This window comes from Heteronotia binoei, chromosome 8 (assembly GCF_032191835.1).
Source record: "Heteronotia binoei isolate CCM8104 ecotype False Entrance Well chromosome 8, APGP_CSIRO_Hbin_v1, whole genome shotgun sequence".
NCBI lineage: Eukaryota > Metazoa > Chordata > Lepidosauria > Squamata > Gekkonidae > Heteronotia > Heteronotia binoei.
In genome coordinates, this window is record NC_083230.1 from 75,814,431 (window position 1) to 75,832,783 (window position 18,353).

Genomic DNA, 18,353 nt, shown 5'->3' on the forward strand with positions numbered 1-18,353 from the left:
TGCCATCAGCATCAGGAGTGGCATCGGCATCCTCCTCAGACATTCTTCAGCTACTCTGAGGCACTGCTTTTTGAGATCAGTGTATCTAGAGGACAGATATATACAGTTTATTAAATTAAGAAAAAGATGATACATAGGTTATAATTTTTGATGCCATATCCAGGGATGGTGAACGGTAGCTCTCCAGATGCTTTTTGCCTACAACTCCCATCAGCCCCAGCCAGCATGGCCAATGGCTGGGGCTGATTGGAGCTGTAGGCAAAAAACATCTGGAGAGCTACCGTTGGCCACCCCTTCCATATGCCATGAGAGTTGGAAGCTAAACCTTCCTCATGGAGCTGATTCTTTATGTAACTCTCATTGTTGCTGCAGATGAAGAGGTATTTGCAAAAACAATGCAGTATTCACATGGCAGTTTTCCTTGTACTTTCCTCAGTTCCCTGTGGTTACCCCCCCCCCCAAATTATATTTTTTGCATATAAATCAAAATTTTATTATAGACTCATTATAATTCATAACTATTCCAACAGAAAAGTGTACAACAATAAAAAATCAAAACCAACAAAACTTAATAACATCTCACCAGAGTTAACATAAACTAAAGTTGATCTATCTCTTTGGAGATTACTTCATGTGTTACCATTCCACACTTCTTAATATGTATATATGTATGTCTATTTATATTTTTTATTATTTTTTTAGTAGAGGAAACAATACTATCTTCCCTAATACATTTTTAAAGTTTAATACCACAATCATTCAATATTTCCTTCTTCTTCTATAACGTCATTATTCCTTCTACTCTAAAAAAAAAATCAATAAAATTAAATTCTAACAAAATATCTCAGTCCCTGGAGACCTCAAGGGTTAAGGTCTAGAAGAGATACTTCCCTCCTTCCACCTGGACTGAATTAGCTATGGAGGGATATTACCCAAATGCTCGCGCCAGCTGACCCCACCCAACCATAAATTCCGAAAGAAAAGTCTTTAGATATAAATTATAAATTTCGTCAACTTTTCCATTTTCTTGTTGCTTCAGTTTCTTTTTAGATAGAATCCATACTTCCTTTCAAGTTTACATGATCTTCCTCAGTATAAGCATGAGTTGTCCTTAAAGAGACAAGAGGAGAGCATTCCTTTCTCTTGTTTACTCTTGATGCAGGGGAGAAGAGAGTTAACTTGGAGAGTAATAATTCACCCGAGGCTGCATCATATGCTGTATATGAAGTGGAGCCTTTTTGGATGTATAATTTGCCTGATTGTAGCCATTTATATTTAATTTTTAAGTCCCACAGTTTGGCAGTTGTATCCTTGAGGTCTCTTCTGATTCTTAAAAATTCAAGAGGGAGATCTGGAAAGACCTGAATCTTTAACCCCTGATAGTCCAAGCCTCCCCTCTCCCTGGCCTCTGCAAAGACTATTTGCCTCATTCGATAGTCCTTAAGCTGCACCAAAATATCACTAGTATAAGACAAATTGTCTTCACATACCTTGCCGACATGATATACTTTTTGAATGAGTGGGAGAACTTCGGCCTCCAGGTGAGTTGCTTCAGCAAGCCAATTTGCCATAAATACATATAAGTCCATTTCAGCTTCCACATCAGATTTAAAACCTCTAAACTTTAAACACAGCTCCCGGTTACGAAAGTCCATTGTTAAAACCTGTTCCCTCGTCCATGTATCTGATGTTATTTCAGATATTCTCCCTTCACACTCTTGAGCTCTTTTTAAAGCTTCTTGTGCTGTCTGGGTAACTTGTTTATGAGAATCCTCTAGTTCATCCAGACGCTGACACAACGGTTGTAACATAGAGGTTATGTCCTCTCGTATTTCTTGTCTTAACTTAGACATTGCCTGCGTCAATAAATTCAATGGGAGAGGACATTCTCCTGCTGGTTCCTCATATCTCTCCAACCTTGTGTGGGAGGTGGATGGCAATTCCAAGAAGTCAGTTAAAAGCTGAATGCTTTTTTCCTTCTGTTTATTTCCCTTCTTCACCCCTTTAGGAGACATCACTCAAAGATTCAAAAATATAATTTAAAGGGGTAAAAAGAATATAACTTTGGAGCCAGCTGGGCGAGTGTTAGGCAAAGGCTCTTTACTGGATGTTGGTCAAAGCCACTCCCCCCCATATAAAATTTAAAAATTGTGCTGCTGCAATGTAAGAATCATGTTTTTATATTGCTGCAGTCTGCTAGGTCCTATGAATTCTCAGCTTTAAAAAAAAATAAGACTCTAGCATTTTTTGTTGTGGAAATATAATGGGTACATGTTTCTCGCTATATTATTGCAACAAAAAGGGGTACAAACTTACTTTTCAAAAAATGAAAGCTGGGAATTCAGAGAAGCTGTCAGAACATATTAATAGATACTGTTCATTGCTGTTTATCATTTTTTAAAAACCCACAAATAGGCGAGGGAGCACAGATCCTTGTATAAGGCCACCCTGTCCTCCCTGTCTTTCCTAAACATACGATAAATGGCACTACTTTTGGTACAACCATGTTTAGGTAAATTTAGTAATTTAGTGAGATTTCTACCTCCAGTGCCAGCTTCAGGGTGTCTGGCACCCAAAGCGAAGCTCCACCCCATCACCTGCATCTTCCTTCTTCGCCCCTGGTGAGGGCAACTGCCACAGCAGCAGCGTGGCATGGCTCCTGTGCCTCAGAGCATGTACACCACCTGGCCACTGTTGCTAAGCCTGGCCCCCAGCACTTCCAGAAGCTTCTGGACCAAGTGACAGTGCTGTAGCTGCACCATGCCATCGTGCTCACCTATTTCCCTTACTGAGGAGCTGAAATTAGGCAGAAGGACCCCAAATCAGCACCCCCCCCCCGGGCTGCACCCTAAGCAGCCGCCTAGGGCTGCCTAATGGAAAGGCCGGTCCTCTTTACCTCATGTTTCCATACAGAGACTCCCAAAGGAGCTAATAATTGAGGGGCTAATACTAAAACATCATTAATACAGTAGCAGTTAAATAAAAATAAAGCAAAATCCTTATTGACTGCCTAGAATGCAACAACTACAAATATGTAACAAGCATATTTCAGAGAGTTGATGAAAAAAAAAATCAGATCAGGTTGAGATGTGACCCAGTGGTTAAGGACCTATGCAATGTAATTTAGTCTTACTTTAGTCTGCTGTTTTTAGCACCTGTGGTGTTTGTATCCACAACTGCATATAAAGCAAAACCCATATTTGATGCCTTTGCAAGAAAAGCATTCAGCCACTGCATTAACAGTTGGTAGGGTGAAACTACTTTCCCAAATAAAATGGTGTTTAAAAAATAGTGCTTTTTAAAATGGTGTTTAAAAGAGTCCTTTGTCCTTGAGAAACACATTAATTCACTTGTTGTATATTTCACTGCCCCTCATGGATATAATCTAGAGACTTTGCTTTCCCCTTAATTCATTCCCAGAACAGCACTGCTGAAATGCTTCCACATGAGGGTTTTTTGTATGTGTGTGTGGTGGGGGGGGGGGGGCGGTGGCTGTCTGATGTGTTTCTGTGATGGAGATTTTGTGCAGCCCAGAGTAATCTGTTTTATGTACATTTTTAGCCATGGTCTCTCTCTCTCACACTTGATGTGCACTGAAGCCCCCTCTCTGCTGTGTTCTAATGTAACTCTCATGATTTTCTACTCACCCTGTTTACTCTCTATTCATTCAGTTGCAGAGATATGTGGGAAAATGGCTGTCTTCCTAAGATAAGGACCTAGGGATTTACTTCTTAACAAAACAAAATCTGGGAATTCAGAGAACCCGCTACACCTGTCTAGGGTTACCAAGTCTCCAGACTGGAGTTCAACCACTTTAACAACTGATCTCCAGCTGGCAGAGATCAGCTCCCCTGGAGAAAATGGCTGCTTTGAAGGGTTGGCTCTATGTCTACGGCATTGTACCATGCTGAGGCCCCTCCCTTCCCCTCCCCAAACCCCGCACTCTCCTGGATGCACCCCCAAAGTCCCCAGGTATTTTCCAACACAAACCTGGAAACCTTAGTTACAATTGCTATAATGATATTCTAGTACAGATTTTTCCAGGTACCAGTTGAGTGGTGTGGAAGCCTTTGCTGTGACAGCATCATGCTCTGTCCTTTGAGTAATCTCTTAATATGAGCTCTCTCTCCTGTCCTCCCTACAATAGCTAGGGTTTTTTAATGCCTTTAATCTATTAAAAACATAAACAGGACAACTCATCCTCAAATATTCAAATTAAAAGAAGCAGGCCTTTTTTATAGGGAAAAAAACAGCAGGAACTAATTTGCATATTAGGCCACACCCCTGCCACCATCATTGTTTCACACAGGACTTTTTGTAGAAAAATCCCAACAGGAACTAATTTGCACATTAGGTTGCAGCCCCTGACAACAAGCTAGCTGGAACTGCGTTCCTGTGTGTTCCTGCTCATAAAAAGCCCTGTAAAGAAATAACAAATGGGGGGTGGGGTGGGGGTTTGCTTGGTTTCCTCCCGAAAGATTTTTACTCTCTAAATATTGATATGTGTATCTAAACTACTACACAGAGACTGATTTCGCACTAATGTTACAAAACTGCATCTGAAAGCAAATAGTGAGATGAATTATTATAGTTACAAACATGAGGCTGGAATACTAAGGACACACTACCAACTTACATATTTAGACATCCACAATGTAGCTCCAAGCAGCTTGCTTTTGTTTCACTAGAGATTTGTGATTTACTCCTCTGAATGAATGAAACAGTAGCAGATTTTCAGGCCCAAAGATTTAAACCCACATCTGGAAAAGAAGCAGATTACAGTTGCCACACAGTAAGGTTTTACCTTAGTTTACTTGTCCCCAAACTACTAAACCCTGTAAAGTTTATTTTCAGATAATTCAGCTCTAGTTTCTAAGCAATATCCTTACTTCTCAGTATGTCCCTGACTTCACTCAGGAAAGGAGAAAGGATACCATCCCCCGATTCAGAATAAATTGCTCTCATTTTCAAGAAAAGCTTTTGTAGCTGTTCTACATGTGTTAAACCAAAATGAGTTCAGGTTCAAATGAAATTTATAAGTAGTTTCCCATCTGGCCAAATGTTTAAAATGAAGGAAAATGGAATATAGCAACAGTCAACAACGATTATACTTGTTCTACCTAGACTTTTTGAACTACCTTATCAAGATATTTTTGTTGAGCTAGTAAATAAGATGCATCAGTGTCCCAGTTCTTGCTATGGTTTTCATTAGCAAGTCAGTTCAGGACAGCTTAAACGACTAAAATGAGCCATTTTCAGAACAGCAAACATCGTTTCCAACCCAAGATGTAGTGATCTATTCAACAATGTCCTTCACTAACTATGCAGACCTGTTGCATGCTCTACAGGACTGGATAAACACAATGTTTCAGCTGATTCCTGCTTCTCATCCTACCTCTTCACTGGCACCGGAGTGTCTAATTTTCTAAACCGTCTCTGTGAAGATAGTTTCAGAGGGTAGCTGTGCTGGTCTCCAGTTGGGTTTGGTTCAGTTTAGACAGCGTGCCAGTCTTCAGACTTCTTATGAAATCCTTTGGTAACTTACCTCTCAGCAGTTCTGATACTAATTTTGCCTGAAGTTAGTTGAAAACCACTCCTGGTATGAGCAAACTATCACCAGTGTTAGCAGGGAAATTGTGCCTCTTTGACTTGAAAACTGCTGTGCAATTGAATGTCTTTTTCCTCCTTTGCTTCCTCTCCCCTACCCTTGAGCTTCAAATTCAGTGCTTTCTAATTGGTTGTGGCAGTATCCCTATCCAGTACAGGAATTAATCCATTTTGTAATGACTTCACTTGCGTCAATGGGTAATTTTACCTAATGCAATCTGTTCACGATAATGTTCTTATCTTGATGGCTGTCAAATGACAATCTACCTCTGGGTTGGCTTCCAGGTTAATCTTCTCCTCCTCCCTGGTGCTTGTCTTGTAACCAAGGAGGGTTTGTGCACTTAATCCATTCCTTACATAATCTCTGAACCTCTATGGAAAGACAAAATAGAGGTTCAAGCAAAATAGAGGCTTTATAGCAGGAGCAGACCCCAAACTCCACATGAGCAGCTGAGATCTATTTTATTGCTCTAGCAGGAACACTTTGCAAAGTTTTGGAAAGGACAAGTGCTACCAACCATTCAATGCTGGTGTGATTTGAAATGTTATTCCAGAGATAATCAGTGACAGGGCCTACATGCATTGTGCTCTTTCTCACAACAATGCTGTTAAAAAAGAGGCAATTAGTATTCCTCCTAATATGCTAGTGTGATACTAGAGAGAGTACTAGAACCAGCTATTTAAAATGATGTCCCCATAGCAGTGCCTTAGCTAAAATCTTCTTAATCCTATTAATTTAACTGTAAATCCTGTCCTGCCATTCCACTTGATAGTGATGGCCCATATAATAAATATTTTCCATGCCCAAGGTTGTGTGTGGGGACATGAAGTAAGATGTGTGGAAAGAAATCAATGAAATCCCTGGGTGAAATCTTTCTCCACTTGAAGTCAAAGGCAAAGTTCTCACTGATTTTAATGGAGCACAGTTGCATCATTTGTCAGCCATGAGTCTCCATAATAGTCCAGGGATTTAACAAGCTTCCACTTGTATGGCATTTTAACCACACAGGATTTCGTTGCATCCTTGAAAATATCAACTTTTCAGTGAAGTTCCAGCTGCTTCAGAGAATTAAGCAACATAGCCAGCAAGACCAGCTAGGCATCATTCAGCTGTATAAACATTACAGTTGGCAAGCAATTAGTAGAGTGAAGTGCCACCAAGGAAGAAGCAACTAGCAGAACTAACGAACACTTTAATAAGCCAGACCACCTATCAATATTTACTCCAATAAAGAGATATCACACATTTAAAAAACAGCAACAACATAAACATTAAATACTTTTTATAGCTAGTTCTAGGCCACTTTGGATTTTACTAACTGAAAATTAAAATTGAAAAAGAAAACTGAATTCAGTCAATAAGTGCCTTCAGCTTTTTAATTCCAATGTGTGACCCTCTCTCCCTTATATCTATTTTCCCCTTCCCAGTTGCTAAATATTTTTTTTAAAGAAGACTTACAGTGAATGGACACTCTTCTAGGAAGCCATAAGTTATTTCCCACCTGCTTGAGTCTCTCTACAAGGCATTCATCCTCCAGAAATACCCCAAGATGCAGATGACATCATTGTCTCACGTCACTAATGATAAGACATCCAACCTCAGAGGTGGAGCAAGCATCTTTCTAATAGCTCTGATCCCAACTTTAGTTCAGAGTGCACATTGGGAGAGATTTATTATGAGAATTGATAGAATGTTGTTAGAATTCCTGGCATTACGCAAGGACATAAAGCCGGACTTTTGGGGGGACTCTGCCTAGAAATTCACACTTCATGTGAAACCAAATGAGGTGATTAGGACAACAACCCACATATACAATACAGGGTTGCCAACAGGCCTGGCAAAAATGTCTCATACTTCTAATAGAGGCTTAACATGTGGAAATGGGCTTTTGATTACATGGTGGTAAATAGCATCCAATTAAGTCTCTATTAAAAGGAAAGGACATTTTCTCTAGATTAGTTAGCAACCCTAAGTGTGGGTTTAGGGTTTCCAGGTCTGTGTTGGAAAATACCGGGAGACTTTGGGGGTAGATTCAGGAGAGGGTGGGGCTTGGGGAGAGGAGAAGCTTCAGCGTGGAACAATGCCATAGAGTCCACCCTTCAAAGCAGCCATTTTCTCCAGGGGAGCCGATTTCTGCCAGCTGGAGATCAGTTGTAAAAGCAGGAAATCTCCAGGCCCCACCTGGAGGCAGTGCAACCAACACAGAGAATCATGGCAAAATAGGCAGAGAAAACCAAATGGGGGGATAAATTTGCCTGCTACCTCCCAACACAGCCTTGTGTAATATGTTGACTTTATTTTCAAAGAACAAAGCCATTTGTAAAATTTTCAAAAAGTTTTGATTGGAAAGAACAGGGGAGTCCATGGCACACTGGAAGAGAGTAAACTTTGCATGCCAAAGGTCCCAGGAGTCCAGTTGAAAAGGACCAGGTAACAGCTCGAAGAAGCTAATGCGAAACAAGGGCTCCAGTATGACCTTGTTCTTTTTTGGACTGCTGGCTGACCTTATTAAGAGACATTGAACAAATTTTGGTATTGACATTTATTTCACCTGGATTTCTTTGGATGAAGTTGGCATTAATTTGCTAAAAATAATTGAACTGGTTTCTGGTGAATATGTTCCTTGTCTGTTATAGAGGACTAATTGTATGGTCTACTGTGAATTAATATATGTATACAATTATTTATTATTTATACTGTTCACTTCTTCTTTTGTACGGAGGCTGGTTTTCACGGAAGCTGTGTACTTCGGTTTTCCCCACCTGGAGGCTGGCAACCTTATGTGGGTTCAAGAAACAGTAAATAATGGAATTAATTAAGACAAGAGCATAAACTATGTTAACATGCTGTTCTAAACACTATATGTTTAGTAAAAATATGTCTTGGTTTGCTCTGGGTTCACTAGTTATTGATCGTTGTGCCAAGATTTACAGTGCTTCTGTGACACTTTTTCTGTTTCATCATCTTCCAGTAGTTCCCCATTTCCCTACAAAATACAGACAGCTTTGTCTGAGCTTAGTGCAACTGAATGATTTCATGGATGGAATAAGCAATGCTTCTTAGCTTAACCAATTGATTCTTTCTAGCATTATTATTCAGGCTAATTCTACACCAATACATTGCCTTGATCCATTCCAGTTAAAAGCAGTGTGGACACTGGGATGCTGAGAGGTAGATGGAATTTACAGTGCAGATCCTATTGATCAGATTTGGGCAAGATCAGGTATATATTTTTTCATGGCATGTGATGTAACTGCAGAAGTAGCAGATGCTGTTTGGAGAAATACAGATACATAATTTCAGGAATGGAGTTTCTAATGAAGTATGTGCACTATATTAATAGATTAAAAATTTCTACCCAGGGTCAAGCTTAGTAAAAATAAGTGAAAATAAAATAGCCAATATTACAGTTCCCCTGTAAAGATCTATGGTGTGGCCTCCTTTGGAAGTCTGTGTGCAGTTCTGGTAACCATATCTCACAAAGGACACTGCAGAACTGGAAATGGTACAGATGATTTGAGGGGTTGGAGTACCTTCTGTATGAGGAAGGCTTCAGTTTAGAAGAAAAGAGATGATGAAGAAGGAACATAGAGGTTTATAAAATTATGCATGGAGTGGAAACAGTTGACAAAGAACTTTTTCTTCCCAAAGACTAGAACCTGAGGGCATCCAATGAAGCTGATGGGCAGTGGATTCAGGATGGACAGAAAGAAATACTTTACAAAAGAAGTGATTAAAATATGGAATTCACTGCCAGAGAATGTAGCAATGACCACAGGCATAGACAGGTTTAAAAGGGAATTAGAAAGATTCATGGTAGATAGGTCTATCAGTGGCTACTAGCCATGGTGACTAAAGAGAACCTCCACATTCAGAGGCAGTCAACCTCTGAATATACCTACCCACAACTATACAGCCATACACACAGAGGAAAAAACCTGTGGTGAGTCCATACCCTATTGCACAGATAAAATTAGGAACATTCTTGTAACTCTCCTGTTGTGTTTTCATAACAAGGATCATTTTGTGAGCTTCATCCTTAAGCATGTGTTCATTTCTGATCTTTTTAATTTAGTCATGATATTGATATCTCGATATAAGCATGTGCAAAAAATAAAGGGTAGGTGTGCTATCAGTGACATAGCAAATGATGGCAGCACCTTCCCTTAAAATCTTGCTTATCTAAGAAATGTATGGAAGAAAATAAACTGACTCCACAACTGTGAAAATGCAAAAGGAGGGCAGGAATTTGGAAGAACCCTGCACAGGCCTCAGATTCAGTAGGAGCTCACAGGAGCACAGCTCCTGAACCTTTCTGAGGGTTCCTCCTCCTCCTTCCCATCTTGCCCATTGAATAGTAGGTGTAGCTGTATAACAATCCCTGGATGAGCTCCACAGTCTATTTTTCTACAAAACGACCCCTGCCCCTACACAAACCAAATCCACTGCTTCTGGATTGACTCCCAAGGAAGTAATGAGTATGTCAAGCTTGTGGAAAAGACCAAAGTGAAAATGTTAACTAGATCCCCTATACACACACATACACACCAGTCTTCTTCTATAAATTGCATCCCAAGTGGCCTCGTGTATAAAATGAAAATAGTGGGGAAAGGAATCACACAAGTACCAGTAATATAATATAGTGGATACAATGCAATGAAGAGAGTCTTCACTCAGATCCGCATACACAACAGGTAGCCTCTACAAGTTCAGCAGGTGGTGTGAATAAAGTCTTATACAATGCATACAACAATACGCATACAGGCTCTTCCATCCAATCAGTACCTTGCAGAAGGCAATGTCCTGATGGCACATGTGCGGCCTACTCACATTCAATTGCATGTGTGCTGTTCAGATTCTCCACTGAATGTGCAGAGGCTGGGGAGCATAACCTGCCGCTGCACCCTGTTCATTCTCTGGGGCGCTATTTCTACTTTGCAGCAACTAAATTTCATCATGTTCTGACTCCTATTAAATGCAAACAAGTAGGGCTATTAACAATTGTCAAGCCTAGTGGAAAGAGAGTGAGGCTGATGTCACAGTCACCTGCCTTTGTTTTGTGTGTGTACACGTGCAAAGGCATCTCAGGTTGAAGTCTCCCTGCTGCCATCTCTGGAACCAACAGGCCTAACACCAGAAGATTATTCATGTTCAGCTAGAGCGCCTGTGATTAATGCAGGCTTCAATTAGCTGGTGAAATGATGCACAGAATGAGCAGGATTGCAGCAGCCTCCCCTCCCACATGTCTGCTTATCTCCAAATCTCCATCTGCCTTAGGAACACAGTGGCATTCTTCTTTGCATTGTTCCTTTCCATATAGGATTCAGCTTCCTTTCTTCTAAAAATAATTCTTGGTTTCCTGCATCTTTTATTATTGCTTTCTTACTTTGTGCTAGTCTTTCTATATTGCTAAGGGCCATTACTATATTAAATGCCACTAAAACTGGTAACAATGCATGTAGTTTCCCCTACATAATGTTGGCTGTAACTCACCTCATAGGGTTGCCAACCCTAGGTGGTGGCTAGAGATCTCCTGTTATTACAACATCTCCAGGCAACAAAGATCAGTTTACCTGGAGATGGCTGCTTTGGAAGGTGGACTTTATGTCGTTATATCCCATTGACGTCCCTCCCCTGCCCAAACCCTGCCCTCCTCAGGCCCCACCGTCAAAATCTACAGGTATTTCCTATTGAGGAGCTGGCAACCCTACATGTACCACATGAAGTATCACATTTCTCTGTCCAGCTCCATATCACTGGCTACTGATAGCAGAGGGTGGGAAAACATGGCCTGTTGCAATGTTATAACATGAGATAAGCTGTAGTAACTGTAACAGAACGGGGAAAGAAAATGGATGTGACCTTGCTGTTTTGAGTGCTAGCTATCTGCTTAGTGCAGGAGCCACATGTGGCTCTTAAAACAAGTCTCCATAGGGTATAATGGTGTGCCCAGTGGCCATTCAACTCTCCCCCCCTCGCTTCCTGATAACTCTGAAGTGGGAGGAGGGTCTCCAAACCAGGGGATCCCCTGCCCCCAGCTAGGGATTGGCAACCCTACTTTTCCTGTCTGGGCATCATATGGAAGTCTTTTTCCTTAGGTCCCCCCCTAAAGTCCAGCTGGAATGCAAGAAGTGATTTGCTGAAGGAAGGGGCTATCTAGTCTGGCATTCTGTTTCCAACAGCAATCACAAGCTTTCGAGCACAGTGTGAAGGCAACAACTATATACCCTGTGACGGAACCGGCCCGATTCTGCCTTCAGACCCGGTCCCGTCAACTCCCGGAGCTATTTCTCCTCCTGCCACTTGGGCTCGCTGCCACCACCTGCTCAGTCTAGGGATTCAGATTGAGAGGAACAGGACTCCCAATCCCCCTTTCCAGCTATGAGGCCAGGCCTCAAGGCCCTCTGCCACCCAGTACTTGGGTATCACAGAGACCACAGCACTTCTTCGGGGAACCCCTGGAGGATTGGCACCTTATACAACTGCATGCCTTCCCCCTTCCCCGGGGCCCCCTTCTTAAAGCAGCATGGTCTAAGGCGGTTGGGGATCTATGTGGTACAGAGATTGACTGCCAGCATTCAAAACAGTAAAAATATTTAATTAAAAGAGAAAAAGAACAGAAAAGAAGAACAAAACAAAAACAGTTGCATGTAAAAGGTTAACACAGCACAGCACCCGCACAGCAAACAGCATGACAAAGAAAAGGTGGTTATAAATACATCGTATTGTCCCTGGTCTAAACTTGCCCTGCCTTGAGAATGACTTACTTGGTCTGACTGCCTGGGGGCCTTCTTTTCCTGAGTAGGCCTATATTACAGTCAGGAGCCCCCATGCTCCCAACCTCCTCCTTTGAGCGCCAGCTGAGGACTGCTTCTCTTCCTGCCTAACTCACATACCAAGAACAAAAGAACTTCCTGCCGCTCTAGGAGGCTTTCCCCCTAGAGTTGTTGGTTTGGCTCTGGAAGGGAGGGGGGGGGGGTTGAAGGGAGGCTAGGCCAAAGCCTGCTTAGCAGTTTCATGTTCCCTCCCAACTAAGATGGCGTTTCTCCACATACCCCATTCATTATTTCTAGAATCTGATACCTCCCTCTGAATCCTGATGTTCCATTTAAGCTTTCACACCTAATAGCTGTTGCTAAACATGAATGTGTCAAATATTTTTAAAGTAGAGTTGCCAGGTCTGACTCAAGAAATAGCTGGCGACTTTGGGGATGGAGCCAGGAGCAAGGTTGTGACAAGCATAATTGAACTCCAAAGGGTGTTCTGGCCACCACATTTAAAGGAACCACATACCTTTTAAATGCCTTCCCTCTAATGGAAATAATGAAGAATAGGGGCACCTGCTTTTGGGACTCATAGAATTGGACCCCCTGGTCCAATCTTTTTGAAACTTGGAGAATATTTTAGGGAGAGGTGTCAGATGCTATACTACAAATTTGGTGCCTCTACCTAAAAAAACAGCACCCTGAGTCCCAGATACCTGTGGATCAATTCTTAATTTTCCCCTTTGGGGATTGGCCTCCATAGGAAATAATGGCGTGCCCAGCAGACATTTCCCTTGCCCCCCGCTTTTTGATGTCCCTGAAGCGGGGGGAGGGCCTCCAAATTGGCAACCCTATTTTAAAGTCATTTAAGCTTGGGCCATCATTACATCTCAAAGCAGTGATTTCTTTAAGGTACATATTACTTGAATTAATGCTTTTTCTGTTCTGAACTTATTGTATATCATCTTCATTGGGTGATTGTGAGCTCAAGGTTTATTATTATATAAAGAAGTGATAAAAATTTGTCTCAGTTCTGCTGATAATTTTATAAAAATTGTCACAAAGAGAGACGGAAATGGATTTCTAATTCCAGCTGCAATTCCTCATGTTTCCCTTCTCATTCGTAAGAGGAGACTGATGCTATTGATACTATCAGCATGGCCATAAAATAGGACAAAGTTGCAGACAAGACAGGGGTTGCCACATATTCCCAGGCAGGTAGAAATATATTACTACATAAATTAAAAAGGGAACAACAGAAGCAACTCTGCAGGCTGCAGGTGAAATGGATTGTGGCAGTTGAGCATCTGTGTAGGGAGGGGGACACAAGGAGGGGATTATTGACCTACTCATGGTTCTAATGATTACAGTGTCCTCAAGCTGGAGGATTGATGCTATGAAGCATATTCTTTGAACGTCAACATTTTAAATTTTGTCCTGCAATCAGGGATTTAAATTAGAATAAAGAGGCACATGCAATGAGGCATAGATTTCCCCAGCTCAACTCCACCCTCTCCTCACATTAAAAAGGAAAAAAATCCTAATTCCTTTTGGGGATACTTATTTCAGAGTTAGATGAGCAGATTCATTCTCACCTAGCCCTGAACCTCAGCAGGGCAATCAAGTATAAATGGAGGATTAGATAAACAGGCTTTACAGTTCAGCATGCTATTGTACAGTGTGTGTGTGTGTGTGCCAAATTGTTCAACATATCCAAACAACAACCACAGGAAGTTTCCTGCTGCCAATATAATGCAGTGGCAGTGGGGCTTCCACATGCAGATTTCCCCATACATTCTCTGCCCTGGTCTCCCAGTAGGATTGCCAATCCCCCAGTTTGTGGAACTTCCCTCTGCTTCAGGGTCATCAGAAAGCGGTGATGGGGAGAGGGAAATGTCTGTTGGACACTCCTCCCTATGGAGTCTGATTCCCATAGGGTATAATGGAGAATTGATCTGTGGGTATCTGGGGCTCGAGGGTCCTTACCGGAGTGGCGGGCGATGTCAGCAGCCAGAGAGATCCTCGATGAGTAGGATCTGGTGGACTGGTGCCAGGTCCAGGTCTTGGACAGGTAATGGCAGGTGACTGAGGGCGTCGGCGTGCCCCATCGCTTTTCCTGACCTGTGCTGCAGGGAGTATTGGTAACCTGCTAGAAAAATAGACCAGCACAGGACCCGGGGTGAAAGGATCTGGGGGGGCTTGCCGGTCGGGAGTGAGTAGACCCAGCAAGGGCTTGTGGTTTGTGGCAATGGTGTACAGCCACCTGTAGAAGTGGTTGTGGAATTTTTTTACTCCCGCAACCATGGCCAATGCTTCTTTGTCGATTTGCATGAAGTTGTGTTTGGCCGAATTCAGGGTGCAGGAGTAATAAGCCACTGGCACCTCCCTGCTGTCTGGAAGGCGATGGCCGAGGACCGCCCTGACACTGTATGGGGAAGCGTCGCAGGCAAGGATGACCGGCAAGGGTTCATCGAAGTGTGCCAGGACCTTGTTGGAGGTCCACAGGTCTTTGACGGCCCGGAATGCGGAGGCTTGCTTCTTACTCCAGACCCAAGGAGCATTCTTGTTGAGGAGATGTTGAAGGGGTTCCGCGGCAGGGGCTTTGAGGGGCGGGAAGGAATGATAAAAGTTCAGGAGACCCAAAAATGCTTGTAGCTCCTGTTTCGATTTGGGTTCCGGGGCATCGACTATGGCACTGACTTTGCTGGGAGCCAGATGGATGCCCTCTGCATTGACTAAGGATCCCAGGAATTAGACCTGCGGGACTCCCAGGAGACACTTTTCCTGCTTCACTTTTAGCCCTAATGAGTTGAAATGTTGCAGGACGGCACGGAGACGGTTGATGAAGTTCTCTTCTGTCAGGGCGACGATCAGAACATCATCAAAGAAGGGCTGGACCCCGGAGATACCTTTTAAGGGGGAGTTCATTAAGTTTTGGAAGATCCCCGGGGCCATGCTGACCCCAAACTGCATTCTCTTAACCTTGAATGCCCCCCTGTGCGTAACAATAGTTTGCGCCTCAGCGGTGGCTTCCTCGACTGGCAGTTGTTGGTATGCCTGTGCCAGATCCAATTTGCCAAAGATTTTCACGCTGGTGAGGGAAGCTAGAACATGGCTGACCACCAGCACTGAGTAGGCGTGGCCTTGTAGCTCCTTGTTCAGCATACACTTGTAGTCCGCACAGATGCGAACATCTCCATTAGGCTTTATGGGGGTGACAATAGGGATTTCCCAGGTTGCGTTGGGCACTGGTTCTAGCACCCCTTGGGCCACTAGGTGGTCTAGTTTCATCTCAATTTTTGGTTTGAGCGCAAAAGGGACGCTCGTGACCTTCATTCTGTTTGGCCGCAATTGGGAATCTAGAACTAGGGACATTGGTGGCCCTTTGTAACAGCCCAAGGTACTGCCAAAGATGGACAGAAATTCATCGCAAACCCTCCCCAAGACTGTGGGGGTTAAGCTATGCACTCCTGTGACTGCAAACCCCAAAGGCATGAACCATGCCAGAACCAGCAAACTAGTGCATCGCCCACCCACCACCAGCAAGTCCAAAAGTCCATCAAAATTTCTGTATTGCACCTGGAACTTTCCCCACCCCCTTATTTCTACATTGTTCTGTGAAAAGTCTCTGAGGATGAACCCTGCGGGCTGGAGGCGAGGCCATCCATTGGGACAGATTTTCCTGAGGCTCTCCTCCGAAATAATTGAAATGGATAATCCTGTGTCCAATTCCATCAGGCAAGGGGCTCCCTCTAACTTAACAGTCACCTTGATTTTATCTAGGATGTCCAAGGGCAGATGCAGTACCTGTAGTGGTTGGAGTGACATGGTGTGTGGAGCTCAATCTCATCTGTTGACTCCTGGTGCATGGTTTGTCATCTATGGGTCTTTTTGGAGCGGCAGACTCGGGCGATGTGGCCGACCTTACCACAATTCCGGCATTGGGCATCTCGGAACTGGCAGGTCCTCCGCTTGTGGAGCTCTCCACAACTGGTGCAGGGAGTTGAGATTGCAGCATGAGATTGCAGGTGTTGCGGTTGGGCGTGAGGCGCGGCAAGTTTGTCGGGGCAGCTGTAGGACCTCTTCCACTTCATCAACCGATTCCATGTAGTGGGTCGCCGTGGTGGTCCTCTTGGAAACTGGTGGGCTTGGTGGCAGATGAACCTCTGTGGTGAACTGGTCTGCTGCCTCTGTGGCGAGGGCCTCTTCCATCACGAGCTGGAATGTGGGGTCCTTCTTGGCAAGGAGCCTCCATTGGATTCTTTCATTCCTGAGGCTGCACATTAGCTGGTCCTGGAGGGCCTCCTCCAGGTTGCTGAAATTGCAGTGACGGGCTGCCCTTCGGAGAGCCATAACGAAAGTCGTAATTGACTTACCCACTGCCTGGTTCCTTCCGTAGCATGTGTGGTGGGCCACTATGATGGAGGGTTTAGGTGCAAAGTGCTCTTGAAGCCGGTTCAAGATGGTCCAGTATGTCTTTGAGGTCAGCTGGAGCCAGCAGGGAACGGGCAATCTCGAATGTCGAGTGACTGCAGACACGGAAGAAGGTGGACTGCTTCTTTGCCTCGTCCGTGATGTCCGAAGACTCCAGGAAGAAAGCGAAGCGGGAGGTGTAGGTTTCCCAGTCCTCGGTGGTGGCATCGAACTCATCGAAGTGTCCTGGAGTGGCAACCATGTCGTCTGGCAGTGGCGATGCATTGTGCGGTGCTGGATGCAGAGTGCAGTGATGCACGGTGTGGTGCCAATGGCCGGGGCTCCTCTCTCACCAGGATCCCATCCTTGTCGCCAGTAAAATGTACTGGGTTCAAAGCATAAGGACGCCCAAGAGATAGTGAGTTCAGCTCTTTATTCAGTGATTCCGAATAGTGAGATAGGAACAGAACTATCTGGCAGGACCAACGGCCCTGCTTATATGCATGCAAACTTCCCCACCCAAAAACCTATTACCATCATCACATTACACACAACTATAGGTTAATAGCTGGCCTAACGCTCCCTGATGGGCCTCCTTCCTGAATCCAGGTGGCTATTGTTTTAGGGTCTCCAGCTCAGCCTCGTCTCTGCTGGCCCTAAGGCAAAACTCCAGTTCCAATACATAACACCCACCAATCTAAAAGAGAGCATAATTTATAAAACCTGAATAACATTTTAATAAAACAGCCCAAAAGAATCTTAGGTAACTAAGTGAAAGCCTCTCTACAGTTTCAATGCCTCCAGCCAGCAGCTGCTGTCTGGAAATGCCAAGAGCTGATTTGGAGACTGAAGGCCATCCTGAGCGTGGGCTGGGGAAAACTCCCATTGAGGGGAGGGGCCGGATTCCATAAGGAGGCAGAGCCCTACACATCCTTGCTGCTCTCACCTTGGTAATCGAAAGACAGAACAAGTTTCAAGGGGATAATTGTCTTTACAGAATATTGTGCAGAAAGAGTAAAACAACTAATCAAAAGGTGGAGGAAATCCAAAGAAAGAATAAGGCTCCAGTCAGGCAAGCAGTTATCTATGCAGTATAGAAAGAGATATATGTTGTTATTATTTATCATAGTTGGCGGGGCTGGAAAGCACAAGTATTTGTAATTAATTGAATGACTGGGGCTAAAGTTTAATGTTTGAACTGCAAGGGAGTAAAAAAAAATGTGACATCACAGCTGATCTATCCTGGGGGAGTGGTTCAAACTGATTTCCCTTAGCGTTTCAGCTTCATAATTTTAATTTGCACTGATGCCCTTGACAGCCTGGGCTGTAGCCCTCTTCTACACTATCTATATTTTGTGCTGAAGGAGCTTTTGAGATAAATTTTATCAAGCAGATCATTCAATTTACTTTGGCTGAGCACTGTGTTTGACCACTGTATGGATTTTTTTAAAAAATTTTTAATTGCCTTTAAAAGTATCAGAGATCTGTGTATTACACATGCTTTATGTTCGAAATGAAGGTTTTATGGGGGCAGCCAAATTTACTCAGATTTCAGTGGGATTTACTTC

The 18,353-nt window shown here is 43.4% G+C and overlaps 1 long non-coding RNA gene across 1 annotated transcript; it reads right to left on the bottom strand.

The window, feature by feature from the left end:
• Positions 1-24: 24 nt before the first annotated feature.
• On the bottom strand, positions 25-7,187 carry LOC132575890 (uncharacterized). Its single transcript, XR_009555709.1, has 3 exons — positions 7,067-7,187; positions 5,546-5,979; positions 25-85 (listed from the first exon to the last, which is right to left on the bottom strand). It is a non-coding gene; the product is annotated as an uncharacterized LOC132575890 (long non-coding RNA).
• Between the last annotated feature and the right edge of the window lie 11,166 nt (positions 7,188-18,353).